This window comes from Nicotiana tabacum, chromosome 19 (genome assembly GCF_000715075.1).
Source record: "Nicotiana tabacum cultivar K326 chromosome 19, ASM71507v2, whole genome shotgun sequence".
Lineage (NCBI taxonomy): Eukaryota > Viridiplantae > Streptophyta > Magnoliopsida > Solanales > Solanaceae > Nicotiana > Nicotiana tabacum.
This window is the reverse complement of record NC_134098.1, coordinates 81,408,770-81,424,084: the sequence shown is the minus strand read 5'-3', so window position 1 is coordinate 81,424,084 and position 15,315 is coordinate 81,408,770. Positions and strand designations below refer to the sequence as shown.

Here is a 15,315-nt window from a genome sequence, read left to right as displayed (position 1 = left end):
TAATATCTGGCCTGGCCTCCCCCTCTAGGGCAACCTCGACCTCCCCGACCTCCACCTCGAGCTGGTTGAGCAGGTGGGGCGGTAGCTGGTGCTGGAATCATAGCATGAGGTCCCGGTGGAGCACACGGTGGCTGAGAAGTTTGTGGAGGTGCACCCCTCATAAGTCTGGGGAAATACCTCAATATATGGCGAGTATCTCCATACTCAAAACAAGCACTCAGAGGGCGTGGCTGTTGTGACTGGCTCGGGCCAGATCTGCTGGACTGACCGCTAAAACCACCCAGTGTAGGAGGCACACTAGACACTGGCGATGCATAATAAGGCTCCTAGGGCCTAGAAGGGACCGGAATACCATTGGCGGCTAGAAGAGCTGAATGAACGGGGCGACTCCCATAGCCCCTACCATGGCAAACTGCAACGGGGGCAGGAGTACCATTGTAAGTGCCAGACTCTCGAGACCTCTTGGCATCCCTCTCCTCTCTATCCCGAGCGAGCATGCCCTCCAATCTCCTAGCAATACTCATAACCTGCTGGTAAGAAATATCCGTCTCTAGCTCCCTGACCATACTAATCCTGATACTGGGGTGGAGTCCCTCAATAAACCAACGAACCATCTCTCGAACTGTAGCAACCAAGGCTGGTGCATGTCGGGCCAAGTCACTGAAGCGAACTGCATACTCTGACACAGTCATAGCACACTAGCGCAGCTGCTCAAACTCCACACGCCATGCGTCCCTAAGGCTCTGAGGGACATACTCTCTCAAAAACATGTCCGAGGTTGAGTCCATGTAAGTGAAGCTGCCTCAGCCGGACTACTCAACTCATAAGTACGCCACCACTGATAGGCTGCTCCCTAAAGCTGGAATGCAGTAAAGGAAACTCCACTCGACTCCGCAACACCCATAGTACGGAGAATACGGTGACACTCCTCCAGAAAGCCCTGGGTATCCTCTGACGCCAATCCACTAAAGGTAGGAGGATAGTACTTCTTGTACCTCTCAAGTCAGAGCTGCTCTGCCTAAAAAACTGTTGCCCTAACCTCGGACTGAGCTGGAGCTACTGCTACATCGGTAAAATCTCTGGAACCTAGTCGACCTGAACCAGCTGCTCTAGAGTACCGGCGACGGGAGTCTGTGCTCCTCCCCCGGCCTGAGATGTGGCAGGAGCAAGTGGAATCAATCCAGCTTGAGCTAAGGTGTTGAACACGCTCAGAAACTGTGCTAGAGTCTCCTGGAGGGCTGGTGCAGCAACAGGTACCTCAGGTGTCTGCCCTTCAACTGGAGCTACTGGGGGATCCTCTGTAGCAGTTCATGCGGGTACTCTAGCTGCACCGCGTGGACGTCCTCGGCCTCTATCCCGACCCCGGCCTCTCACGGCTCTAGCAGGGGGTGCGCGAGTGCCTGACCATCAGATCTGCCTGTACATGTCCTCACCATCTGTGAGAGAATAGAATGCAAAAGTTTAGAATTTTGAATTCAACAATTTTCGCACGACGAGGAATCAAGGAAGTATAATTTTTCCTAACAGTTCCATAGCCTCCCGAAGATAAGTACAGACGTCTCTGTACCGATCCGCGAGACTCTAATAAACCGGCTTGTGACTCACGACACCTATGAACCTAGAGCTCTGATACCAAGTTGTCACGACCCAAACTCCCTCCGTATAACGTTGTGACGGCACCTAGTCTCTACGACTAGGTAAGCCTAACAAATGACGAAAAATAACAAAAACGAAAGTAAAACTTGGCAACTAACAACAGTGGATAACTAAATAACTAGTAACAATGCCTCTCGGCATGTACAATAACCAATAATCTATAAATACATAGTCTTCCCAAAACCCAAAACATCGTAAGTCACAAGCTACAGGAGGAAACTAGTATCTCTATACACTAGAGTCTAACAAAAGAAGTACGGAAGGTAAATGACATAGGAGAGAATAGAGGGGGACTCTGAGGTCTATGGACGCGGCAGATGTACCTGGAAGTCTCCGTACAACAACAAGCACTCTCAGCTAGTAGCGAGGCTGATAAGAAGTACCTGGATCTGCACACAAAAATATGTGCAGATGAGTAGCATGAGTATACAACAATGGTACCCAATAAGTGTCAAGCCTAACCTGGTCGAGTAGTGACGAGGTCAGATCAGACCCACTGGTATATAATAAATAAAGCAGGAGAATATACAATATAATAAGAGACTAGAATTTAACAAAAGAAAACACACCAAGGCAATAGTACAACACACAGGGGTAAACAACAGGGGACCTCCCGAGATACCGTCTCGTAGTCCCAAAATAAATATACAGGGAGAACTCCAGAGGTACCGCCTCGTAGTCTCTAAAGTAAATATGCACGGAGAACTCCCGAGGTACTGCCTCGTAGTCTCAAAAGTAAATGTGCAGGGAGAACTTTCGGGGAACCGCCTCGTAGTCTGAAAAGTAAATATACATAGAGAACTCCCGAGAAACCGCCTCCTAGTCTCAAAAGTAAATGTGCAGGAAAAACTCTCGAGGAACCGCCTCGTAGTCTCAAAAGTAAATATACAGGGAGAACTCCCAAGGTACCACCTCGTAGTTTTAAAAGTAAACACATAGCTCAAACCGACAAATACAACAAGTAACAACAAGATTTCTACAGTTATACTAATAAAGAACAAGGAAAAGCAGAAAATCAACTAGGCATGCTTCACAGAGTTCAAATAAGCAGTTAAAGCACGTAGACATGCGACATTAGACTAAACAGGATAACTACACATATTGGAATAGCTCAATTAAGAATGAAAACAGACTAATACTCATTTAAACGGTATAACTCAAATTAAAGGAAAACAGGTTGCTACTCAGTAAAAATAAATCGGGTTTTACAACAAATAGCCCATGTACGTACTCGTCACCTCACATAGACGATGCTCACATATCACAACAGTACCAAATCCTAAGGGAATTTCCCCCACACAAGGTTAGGCAAGCCACTTATCACTAACCAAGCTCAATCAATTGGTAACAATGCCTTTTCCACGAATATCCGACTCTGAATGGCCCAAATCTAGCCAAAATCAATTGCATACCATAAATACAACTATAAGAAACTAATCTAATTAATTAAATCAAAGCTAAAGTAAGAAATTAGAAAATCGCCACAAAAAGTCGACCCGGACCCACGTCTCGGAATCGAGTAAAAGTCACAAAATATTAATACCCATTCACTCACGAGTTCACTCATACCAAAATTATCCAAATCCGATATCAAAATCTCAATCAAAACCCAAAATCTTGGTTGAAGAACTACTTTCCATTTTTCCCAAATTTTCACCCCAAATCCGAAATTAAATGATGAAATAAATGATAAATTAGTGGGATATAACCAAAATCAAGTGAAGAATCATTACCCAATTTATGTCTCTGAAAATCCCTCAATATCTCGTCCAAATCTGAGCTCCCAACTCAAGTTTTTGATAAAAATGGCAAAACCCTCGTTTTTGAAATGTTATATTCTGCCCAGGTGAATTCTTCTTCGCGAACGTGGCCACACCCTCGAGTTCGCGTAAAACAAAATCCCACTGACCAAAATTCCTCCTTTGCGAACATGAGGGACCTCTCGCGAACGTGTACCTTTCACTTCCTGATGCTTCGTGAACGTGTAGAACAAATCCTTGGGGTTCCCAACTGCTCTACTCCCTCTACGCGAACGTGATGCCCTTCTCGCGTTCGTGATGCACTGATCCTCAAACCTTCACGAACGCGTCCCCATCTTCGCGAATGCGAAGAACAACTCCAGTTGGCTTCTCAAATGCCTTACGCGATCGCGAGACCTCTCTCGCGAACGCGATGAAGAAAAGTCTGCATTAAAAATACCAGAAAATCTGCTATCTTTCACAAGTCCAAAATGATCTGTAAAGCATCCGAAACTCACCCGAGGCCCCCGTGACCTCAACCAAACATACCAACAAGTCCTATAACACCATATGAACTTAGTCGAGCCCTCAAATCACATCAAATAATTCTAAAAACAGGAATCACCCTCCGATTCAAACTTAATAAACTTGAAACTTTAAATTTCTACAACCGATGCCGAAACCTATCAAATCACGTCCGATTGACCTCAAATTTTGCACACAAGTCATAATTGACATTACGGACCTATGCCAACCTTCAGAATCATAATCCGACCCCGATATCAAAAAATTCACTACCGGTCAAAACCTCCAAAAATTCGACTTTAACCAATTCAAGCCTAAATTAGCTACTGACCTCCAATTCACAGTCCGGACACGCTCCTAAGTCCATAATCATCCAAAGGAGATAACGGAACCTAAGAAACTCTATTTCGGAGTCGTCTTCACACAGTTCCGACTACGGTCAAAATTCTAAGGCTTAAGCTTCCGTTTTAGGGACTAAGTGTCCCAAATCATTTCGAAACTACAACAAAACCTTTCGACAAGTCTCATAAGAAGAAAAAGATATGGAGGAAGCAGTAAATAGGGGATCGGGGCTAATACACTCAAAACGACCGGGCGGGTCGATATGTAATTTAAAATTAATGTAAAATATTTTTTTTGTAGTTTCCGTCCAGGTTGGACGGTTTTTTGGTCGCTTATGTTGACCGACCAACGTTAGTCGGTATTGGTTGGTCAGTTTTTACCTGATTTCTAGTAGTAAAAGTGTTACGGAAAATAATACAATTAGAAGATAACGGTTTAATTAATATACTCAATCAAATAAAAAGATTTGATTCTTTTCTAAATGCCTATATTACTTATAGAATAATGTTAATAACTCTTATTACCGTTGCTTCAACGGAAAAAACTGTTTCAAAATTAAAATTGATAAAACCTTACCTAAGATGTACAATATCTCGAGAGAGATTAAATGAATTAGCGATATTGTCAATTAAGAAAGACTTATTAGGATAAATTGATTATAAAGAATTATTAATAATATTGCATCTAAAAAAAGTTAGAAAAATAGACTTCAAATAAAAATATTTTTTTTTCTTAATAAAAAAGTTAAGACCCCTCATAAAGTTTGGCTTTAGGCCATAAAATTTGTCGGGCCGCCCCTGACATGATAGGAATTTTAATTGTGTGAAATAATCAGGCTTCTACTTTAAGAGTAGTATTAGCAATTTAGCAGGAGACTTTCATAGTGAAATTTGATTCTCATTATTTTCTTTTTCTCATCTTTTTCTTCAATTCCCTATAGAAAGAATATCTAAAAATGCCCCCATTTAAAAAAAATATTGTCTTAGACATATTACAGTTCAAGTCGTCTCTCCTATAAAAGATGAAATTTTTGCTTGGTGAACAGAACCATGTAACGAGACAATTGTAAAAAGTTTGGATGTAATATGGTCCTACTTGTTCAAGTCCAAGCTGCAGCCTTGATCCTATTGATTTCAAGTTCTGCATGCCAACGGCCCATTATCCCTTTGGATTTTCCGGTGAGTATTATTTTTACTTGTGATCAAAAGCTCAAGAATCATTCCCAGCCTTAAAATAGCTTAGAGAGGAGGACCATCACTTGCAGGGACCACGATTTTTGTAAACTAAAAACTACATGTGTAAGAGCCTATTAACAACCGGCGTATCCGAATTTAAACTTGATAGGTTCATTTTATGTTCTTACCACTGTATTCATTGCACAAGAATATCGGGATAGTTGCGCAGGTTGTGACATGGCTGGTGTTACAGCGGGAAAGGAGATTATGTAACAAGATCTGAATTAGGTAATGAGATTTATCAGAACATTCAAAATTTCACCTTTGATAAAATAAAGCAGCTGGAACATTAGCAGAGTTTATGGTAGATTCCATCTGCACAAACTTCCTTGTGGTTTCTAATTTTCATGTTTATTATGCTGTTTTCTCTGCCTCAAGTGCACACAACGAGCATATATTCTAATATTTATCACTGAAACTCAAAGTAATAAATGTATACACAAGTCTAGTTTTTAAATCTTCTACAAGGGGAAAAAGAGAAGTAGGATAATAACAAAAGCAACCAGAAAACATATGGTAAATTTGAAGAACCGAGAAACACAATCACACGAGTACCCATTAACTCGTCTGTCGCAGTTGTAGCAAGAAAGGGCACCACACCTACATCCAGATGAAAAGAGAATTAGATTATTTAAAGTAACACGCCTGAAAGTTGAACCCTTTCTCCACTTATGGTTTAATATCAATCAAAATTCAAACAACATATATCTATTTCAATGCAGGCTTTCTTTATAAGGTCTCAAAACTGAAAAAACCGAGAAGAATGGAAGATATGCATAGGAGAGTACATTAAATCATGATACGATACACAAATTACAGAATCATGAGAGGAATTAGAATACGCACAAATAAAGCATCTAATAAGCTGATATCTTATGTAATAAACCTGGTATATTTAAAAATATATATCTAATGAGCAATTTCTTTTCCTCTCATATCATTTATTTGGCTTCAATGTTCATAGCTGCTAACTTCTCCCATATTTTGTTTTTGACAGTGTTACATGTATCGGTATATTAATCAATCTCCAGCACAAAGCTTGTGCTGAAAGCCAAAAGATGAAGTTTACAAAAACCTACAAGGCTCACTATTACAATCCTTGCACTTCTTACAAGGAGTCTAGGACTTGTAAAATTGACTCTAAATCATCACTATACTCTGCTTTACACCAAAAACAAAAAAGAAGAATACAATTCATCTTAATTTTCCGAGTAGAGCTAATTGTATCCTCAAAGCATCTTGAATTCCTCTCCTTCCATACTGTCCACCAAATAGTTGCAGGGACAATTTTTCATCTGTCTTTGTTTGAAGTAGTACACTTCCCCCCAACATTCCAGCATGACAGGAGTTCAGATGTTCTTCCTGGCATTGACCACCTAATACCCCTGAGGTTGATGAATAAATCCCACAACTGACCAGTCACTCGACAATGTAGAAACAGATAGCTGATTGTCTCTACCTCTTGACCACATAAGTATCACCTCGAGCACACTGATATTCCCCTTCTCCTCCAATTGTGATATGTTAAAACAGCTTCTCTAACTACCAACCAAGAAAAACATGCCACGTTATATGGTATCTTAACCCTCCAAATGTGTTTCCAAGGCCATAAATTGACTTGTCCTCCATCCAGGTACTCATAGGCTAAACTAACTGTGTACTTCCCACTACTATTTTGGCTCCAGCTAAGTGTATCTTCTCCCTCCTACAGTCCTTTGCATAGCTCCAGTGTGTTAAAGAAATCTGTTATTCTATGCAACTCCCAGTCATATAAAGATATTGTGAATGTGAGATTCCATGCCTGTGCCCCCCAAAGTTCATATACCGTAGCTCTATGTTGTTGATTCTAAACATAAATGTCTCGAAAAATATTTTTAAGACAACCAATTCCCAACCAGTTGGCTTCCCAAAAAAGAGTTTTTCTGCCATCCCTTACATTGAATTTCAGCTTGTCCGCAAAATTTGGCCATAGGTTCCTTATAGTTCTCCATAAGCTGGTACCATAAGCATTGTTCACCTGTTTAGTTATCCAAAATCCTTCCTTTCCATACTTAGCCTTTACAACCTTGCTCCACAAAGCTTGTTCCTCCCTTGTAAACCTCCAAATCCACTTCATCAAAAGACTTTTATTCTGCATTCTTAAGTTTCTAACCCCCAGACCTCCCTTCTTTTTGCTGAAGGTCAAAATTTTCCATTTGACTAAATGAAAACCTTTCTTCTCTTTATTTCCATGCCAGAGGAAATTTCTTCTCAAGGTGTCCAACCTTTTCTCTACATTTGCAGGTATAGGAAATAAGGATAACATATATGTAGGGAGAGCATCTAGCACAGAGTTAATGAGAACCAATCTACCACCTATAGAAATGTAATTTGATTTCCATCTTGCTAACTTTTTCTCACATCTTTCCAGGACTCCATTCCAGATATCATTGGATTTGCTCTTTGCTCCTAAAGGCATCCCCAAAATACCAATTTCGCCTCCCAAAATCTCTGCCAGCAGCTGAATACTTGGCACCTCGTTAACTGGAAAAATTTGACTTTTTCTCCAATTAATATGAAGGACAGAAATGGCTTCAAAAAGTATAAGAATAACTCTCAAATACTTAACTTGGTTCTCATCTGCATCATAGAAAATGAGGGTATCATCTACATATTGAAAATGAGTAACTTCCAACATGTCGGTTTGGATCTTTGCCACATTGAAGCCCATAATCCATCCATTGCCCTGTGCAGTTCTTACCATATTGTTTATCCCTTCCAGGGCAAGTATGAATAAAAAATGGGATAAGGGATCGCCCTGTCTTAAGCCCTTTCAGAAGGAAAGAAGCCTTTAGGAGATCCATTGATCAAGATGGAGAATCTGACAATGCTTACACAGAATCTAATCCAGCTTATCCATTTCCTACCAAAACTCATCTTTTGGAGAGTCCCAAGCAAAAATTCCCAATTAACATGGTCATATGCCTTTTCAATATCTAACTTGCACATAATTCCTGGTCTCTTCTCCTTGATTCTGGAACCTACGCACTCATTCGCAATCAAAACTGCATCTGTGATTTGTCTTCCTTTTATAAATGTCATTTGCTATGAATCTACCAATTTGTGCATCACCCTTTTTAATCTTTCAGTGAGTAATTTGGAGATCAGTTTATAAATACTACCTATGAGACTGATAGGCCTAAAATCCCTTAACTCCTTGGCACCACTCTTTTTAGGTATCAATGCCACATAAGTGGCATTAAAACTCTTTTCAAAGAACTCCTGAGAGTGAAAATTTTGGATAGTAGCCATTATGTCTGACTTCACCACGTCCCAACATTTGATAAAAAAAATCCATACTATACCCATCCGGCCCCGGAGCTTTTTCTATTGCACAAGTCTTCAAGCACTCTAAGACTTCATTCTTCTCAAAAGAATTTTGCAATGTCTGGTCTTCGTCCTCAGAGATAGCAGGACAATTGTTCATGTTGCATGTAGGTCTCCATTCTTCTGTTTCAGAGTATAATTTCTGATAGAAAGCAATTTTGATCTCTACTGGCTCTTCAATACTCTCTCCATCCACCTCCAATTTACTAGTGTTATTGTATCTTTTATGTGCATTAGCAGTTCTTTGAAAGAACTTGGTGTTCCTGTCTCCTTGTTTGAGCCATAATGCCCTTGATCTTTGCCTCTAAGCTATTTCTTCCATTTTAGCAAATTCTTCAAATTCGATGGAAAGATTTGTTCTCCTGGACATCTCCTCTTCATTAAGGTTCCTCTGTTGTTGGACAACATCCAACTCAGCAATTTGGTTCAAGATGAGGTTTTTCCCCCTCTCTAGGTTGCCATAGCTATTCGAGCTCCATTCTCTCCATTCTCTCAATTTTCCTTTAAGGGCTTTTAGTTTGCAAGCGAGAATGTAATCTGGTCTTCCTTCAAAGATGAAGGATGACCACCAGTTCTGGACTCTATCAATAAGGCCTTCAGTCTCCAACCACCAGTTTTCGAACTTGAAATAGGATTTAGTGTGTTCCTAGTGGCCACACTTTAACACTAAAGGTGTGTGATCAGAACGAACTCTAGGAAGAATTTCCTGTTTGATGTTTTTGAAACAATCATTCCACTCCACTGACGCCAGAATCCTATCAATTCTAGAAATGGTCTCCTGACTATTCCCTCTAGCCCATGTATAGATACCCCCTTCTAATTGAAAACCAACCAACTCCATATCTTTGATGAATTTAGAGAACTCATTCATCGATCTGGTAATTCTACTGCAATTTCTCTTTTCAGAGGGAAATTTGACAGTGTTAAAATCTCCGGCTACCACCCAAGGCCTTGTGAATAGACCTCTAGTACCCCCTTATTTCCCACCATACTTTCCTCCTTTCTCTGATGCAATTAGGTGCATAAATTCCAGTCATGCGCCAAATAAAATCTTGAGAATGTGACTCAAATTTGCAAGTCAATGAATAAACACCAATAGTTACTACCTCCCCTTTCTAAATTTTACTATCCCATAGCATTAAGATACCACCTCTAGTGCCACTAGCCTCCAATTGCCCATATTTTATGCCCCTGATCCCCAAGATTTCTTTGGCAATCACTTCTATATCCCCTTCTATTTTCGTTTCTTGAAAACAATATACATCAGCTTTCCAATTGAGAATCAAGCTGCTAATCACCCTTCTTTTATCTCTACGATTCAATCCCCTCACATTCCATGATATGATTTTCACATTCATTGATCCATGGTTGAGGTTTCTTTTCCCCTATTTCTTGCCCCAGTACTTTTAAACTTCATATCGAAAATCAAACCTTTTAACTCCTGACTGCCTTTCTTTTTGGGTGTCACCATATTTACTACTTCTGACTCTTGTCTCTTCACTTGTCTACATCTGTCAATCTTCATAAATAAAGCCAGAGCATCCTCTTAGCAGCCATAGAAGTCCACCCCAAATTGTTTGCCGAGCTTAATTACATTCTGATGAACCCATAAGGATGCGTCCATCTCCCCCTCTAAATCGTCGTTTTGTACTTGCATCTTCAGAGGTTCTGCTTCCTCAATTGCCCAACCATCAGATTCAGTTTGTACTATCATCTGCATGTCCTTGCTGCCTCCCACCCCATCAGTTTGTAGACCTTCACCATCAATGTTAGTCATGGCATCTTCATATTTATCACCTTCTTCTTGGTTCATCAGTTGTTCTCTCTCCTGCAGGAGAGACAAAGAATTTTCTCTTTCTTCGTTCTTTTCCTCTTCTGAAACTTGAGCACAATCAAGAGATATTTATAATTGAAAAGTAAACACAGTCAAGTAAAAGGATAAACTTGTGCGTAAAAAGTAAACACATTGGTGAGGAAATAAGTATTCAATTAGAGCCGAAAACTTGAAAAACATGTGAAGAAAAGGTCTGGCTACTCCAACGAAATATTGATTGGACTATTAACAAGACTAAATTTGGCAGATCAACACAGTAGAAACCACTGAATTCATTGCAATTTTGAAATTGTGGATCCAGAATTTGTTGTTGATTGAAATTTAGTGATTCTTCACCTATATATGTATGTTCAGTGGAAAAAATGCTGGATTCAACTGAACTTATGGAACACATATTGGGTCCGCCAACATATCATGATGAATATCAGGATGTTTATATAGGTTGTGACATGGCTGGTGTTGTGGTGGGAAAAGGAAATTTTGTATCAAGATTTGAAATAAGTGATGCGATTTATGGAAACATTCAAAACTTCTGATTCTATCTGTACAAACTTCCTTGTGGTTTCTGTTTATGCTGTTTTCTCTGCCTCAAGTGCACACAACGAGCAAATATTCTAATATTTATCACTGGACCTCAAAGTAATATATGTATACACTAGTCTAGTTTTTAAACCTTCAAAAAGAGGAAAAAGAAAAGTAGGATAATAACAAAAGGAATGGTAAATTTGAAGCACCTAGAATTACAATAATCACACGAGTGCCCATTAGCTCGTCTTCCACAGTTGTAGCAGAAATAGGCATCACACCTACATCCAGATGAGAAGAGAATCCGATTAAAGTTAACACTTGAAAGTTGAAATCTTTATCCGCTTCTTATGGTCTAATATCAGAAAGAGTTAATTTTTTGAATTCCAAAAAGAGCGCAATTTTTTAACAAAGCACAAGTGTGACAAATATTAATCAAATTCAAACAATATATATCTTTTTCAAGGTCTGCTTCCTTTATAAGGCCTCAGAACTGAACAAAACCAGAAGAATGGAAGATATGCATAGGAGAGTACATTAAATCACGATATGATATACAGATTGCAGAATCATGAGAAGAGTTGATAACTTATGTCATAAACCTAGTATATTTAAAAATATATATATATATCTAATGAGCAACTTCTTTTCCTCCCATATCATTTATTTGGAGTCATAGGCTCTTCTTTTCTTTTTTCCTTTTGTGGTTTGTCACATGAAATCCCATGTTCAGCGTTCTTAGCTGCTGACTTCTCCCATGATTCCGCGGATAAACTTTTGCGGAGAAGTGAACATAGTTGAAAAGTAAACATGTCAAGTGGTGAGGAAAGAAGCATTCAGTTGGAGCCAAGTACTTGAAAAACTTGTGAAGAAAAGGTGTGGCTACTACAGGAAAAAATTGATTGGACCATTAGAAAGGCTTAATTTGGCAGATCAACATATAGATACATGATCTAGTTTAGGGGATTCAAATGCTTTGTTGTCCGTATGCCCAGTTCATCCTCCTTATAACAGTTGATATGCTCAACACCTATTAATGCCAACAAAGAAAAATATATAGCAACTAAAATAGTGAAAACTGAGGTCTGAGAATGCTGGGCATCTTATCGAATTAAGTGGCATTAGAGATATATTAGGTAATTTTCCGCTCATATTAATCATGTATAAGATAATTCGTCGGCTCATATTAGAGATGTACAAGTACGCTCAGAAACTATAGAGTGCTTCCACAGGCAACTCCTTGTACCCTTCGTACCTGTAGACTAACATTGTATGTAGAACATTTATAATTGCTAGATTATTTTGAAGCTCACTAATCAGCAGCACATTAGCAGTTCATCCCTATTTATGAAAAATATAGAAATATGCAATTCCTGATTCAAATAATCGATATTGCACCATTTTCAAGTCCGCTAGGCAGATACTGAAATGCCATGAGGAAGAAATACAGGTCTTAAAATATTTACTGACTAGGTTTATAGTGAAAGATAGCTAACCACTCTGCTACCAAACAACAGCTTTTTAGTCCTCACTCCAGAGAGTTTTGGATGCAGGGGAGGGATTAAAATTACATTTTTTCCGTCTCTCTTTTGGTTATAAATGTAATCCTGCCTTTTCTGTGCTGTCCACAATTACTTTCCTAGAGTTTATCAATCAATCAACTGCGCCTCAATCCCAAACTTCTGCTCTATTTGGACCCATTTCAATTCAATATCAAATATCTGCATCATTGTTTCACCCAAATCCTTTTCTCTCTCCCATTTTTTTTTGTTTGTTTAATCATTTGGTCCAACTAATCCGGATGAGTACCGTAGAAAGCCCACCATAGGGTTTTAACACTCCCTAATCCTATCCCCAGAAGTTGTAATCCATCCCAATTAAACATGAAAGTTTTCATATATCTCTATTAACATATAACCGTAAGCAAAGAATACAGAGAATTTATACTAAAAAAAGAAAGAGGAGAGAAAACAGCAAACTAACCTGCAACGAACAAAGTTGCAACCTTGAATACGTTCAACGAAGTAGCGACACTGAGGACACCTCTTCCAATTATTATGCTTAGCAAGCACACGAAAAGCTACGTCGTTTCTATGCCTAAGTTCCCCACAGCGTAACCCAGCGTGCCATGGAAGCTTGCACTTAAAGCAAAATAACCTCTTGCAATTTGGACACTTCGATCGCTTCGCATTCCCACCGCACTCATCCAAAATCAAAGCGGAACAATTCTGATTTGGGCAGTAACACCGCGCCAACCCTAATATTGCAGACTCACACAACGCGTCACACCATTTAACAAACAGCTGGGGATCAACGAAATTCCGACAGGATATGGGGTCCAAAAGCTGGTTACAATTCAGAGAGGGACATGAAATGTTGCCGATGTTGTCCTCAAGCTTGATAGTGATATACTTAATGATACAGTCGGTACAGAATGGATGAACACAGAGATTTTGGTTCTTGGAATTTCTGTTGGGTAACAACATAGGCTCGACACAAATTTCACAGGTGAGATTTTGAGGTTCATTTGGTAATTCTGTCACTGGCTATTCGTGTTCTTGGTTTTGTTCTGAATGATTTTTTCCTAGTTTTTGCAGTGTGTTTCCCATGATCAGTGTGAGTGAAATGTTTGTTTTTTTTTTGCTACTTTGGAGCAAAGGAAGTGGTCAATTTCAGGCGTTTGAGACTTCTTCAAGTTTCCCTCCACGTACACTTTTGCAGTTACACGCCTTCTTCTCCAAGTTTGCCAGACTTTCTTGGAATATCATAACAAGTAAAACAAACTATATTATCATTTAATACTAAGTTTTAGCTAACTTTTTCCCTCATAGGAAAAGCAAGGATTGTGACTAAAACTGAATTATTTTTATTCCCTTATATATACAGTAATTTGATATTTAAATGAAAAAATTTCCGATATCAAACCTAAAGATAGCGACTTATTGATAGGCATCTTCGTTAGACGAAATCCATGCTAAGCTTCTTTGGAGGATTATAACCAACATTATAGGAATTTTGGTTGTATGAAATTAGCTCGGAAAAAAAAGAAGTTTAATAGTTTTAGCAGCAGTCTTTCAAATGTAGTGATATTTGATTCTCGTTATTTTCTTTTTCTTCAATTCCCTATGGAAAGCAGAATTTTTAAATAGTTCCCCATTAAAAAAAATATGTTCAAAACATATTGCAATCTATAAAAGGAGGTATGATCATAGAAGTTTCCTACATTCATTAACCTACTGTATGGGTTCTCAAAAACTTGGTCGAAGTAGAACGTTTTTGAACCTTGGAAATCTTTTCTCACAGATGAGTATGTGGAAAGTTAAAGAAGTTTCTCTGGAAAATGCAAAGATCAATGGCTGCTGAAATCCCCTATAACCCTCTCTAGTCATTTTACTAACTTGGGATTTACTCACTAAGTGAACGGTGGTTAAAACATTGAATTTTTTCGTGTAAACTGAAACATCAATTCCTCATTTATTTGCTTATAAAAAACACTATAAACAACATACTCCTATATAACATGCGACAAATGAACTATTATTCAATTAGACTTAAAAATTCCACCTATCAAGTTTCTATGTATCTTCTGCATGTTGATTAACAAGACGAAACAGTAACACATTAATAGTCAGTTTATTTGTTTCTTTGTGCAGTACATAGTTAAAAGTAGTTCTATTTTCTGATGTAACAGTCATAAGCCGCACGAAATTGCTCTACTAAACCATAATGGTTGTCGAACTCGACCAATAAAAAACTAGTACAATCAAGTAAAATTAAACAGCCGCTTTCGGGCAGTATGTTCTATTTACTATGTAGAGATTTATGATAACAAAATCAAGAGTTAGTTTTAGTAATATGAGAGTACAAATTTTCTTTGTTAAAAGTTCTGTAAAATGTATGAAGAATACTACTTACTATAGAGTACTACTATGACTGTTATTGTGGGGATACTGATTCGGAGACAAAAAGAAGCCAATGATACTCAATCATTAATCCAAAACTTAATACCTAGATTATTTGTACAAATCTAGATTTGTATATGTTTGAGTAGTAAACTCTGTGGAAGAAACAGGGAACTCATATGAAAAATGTG

General features: G+C 38.7%; 1 long non-coding RNA gene across 1 annotated transcript; it reads right to left on the bottom strand.

The window, feature by feature from the left end:
• Window positions 1-5,840: 5,840 nt before the first annotated feature.
• LOC107780153 (uncharacterized) lies at window positions 5,841-15,050 on the bottom strand. The gene is made up of 3 exons (XR_012702828.1): window positions 13,206-15,050; window positions 11,432-11,503; window positions 5,841-6,097 (listed from the first exon to the last, which is right to left on the bottom strand). It is a non-coding gene; the product is annotated as an uncharacterized LOC107780153 (long non-coding RNA).
• Between the last annotated feature and the right edge of the window lie 265 nt (window positions 15,051-15,315).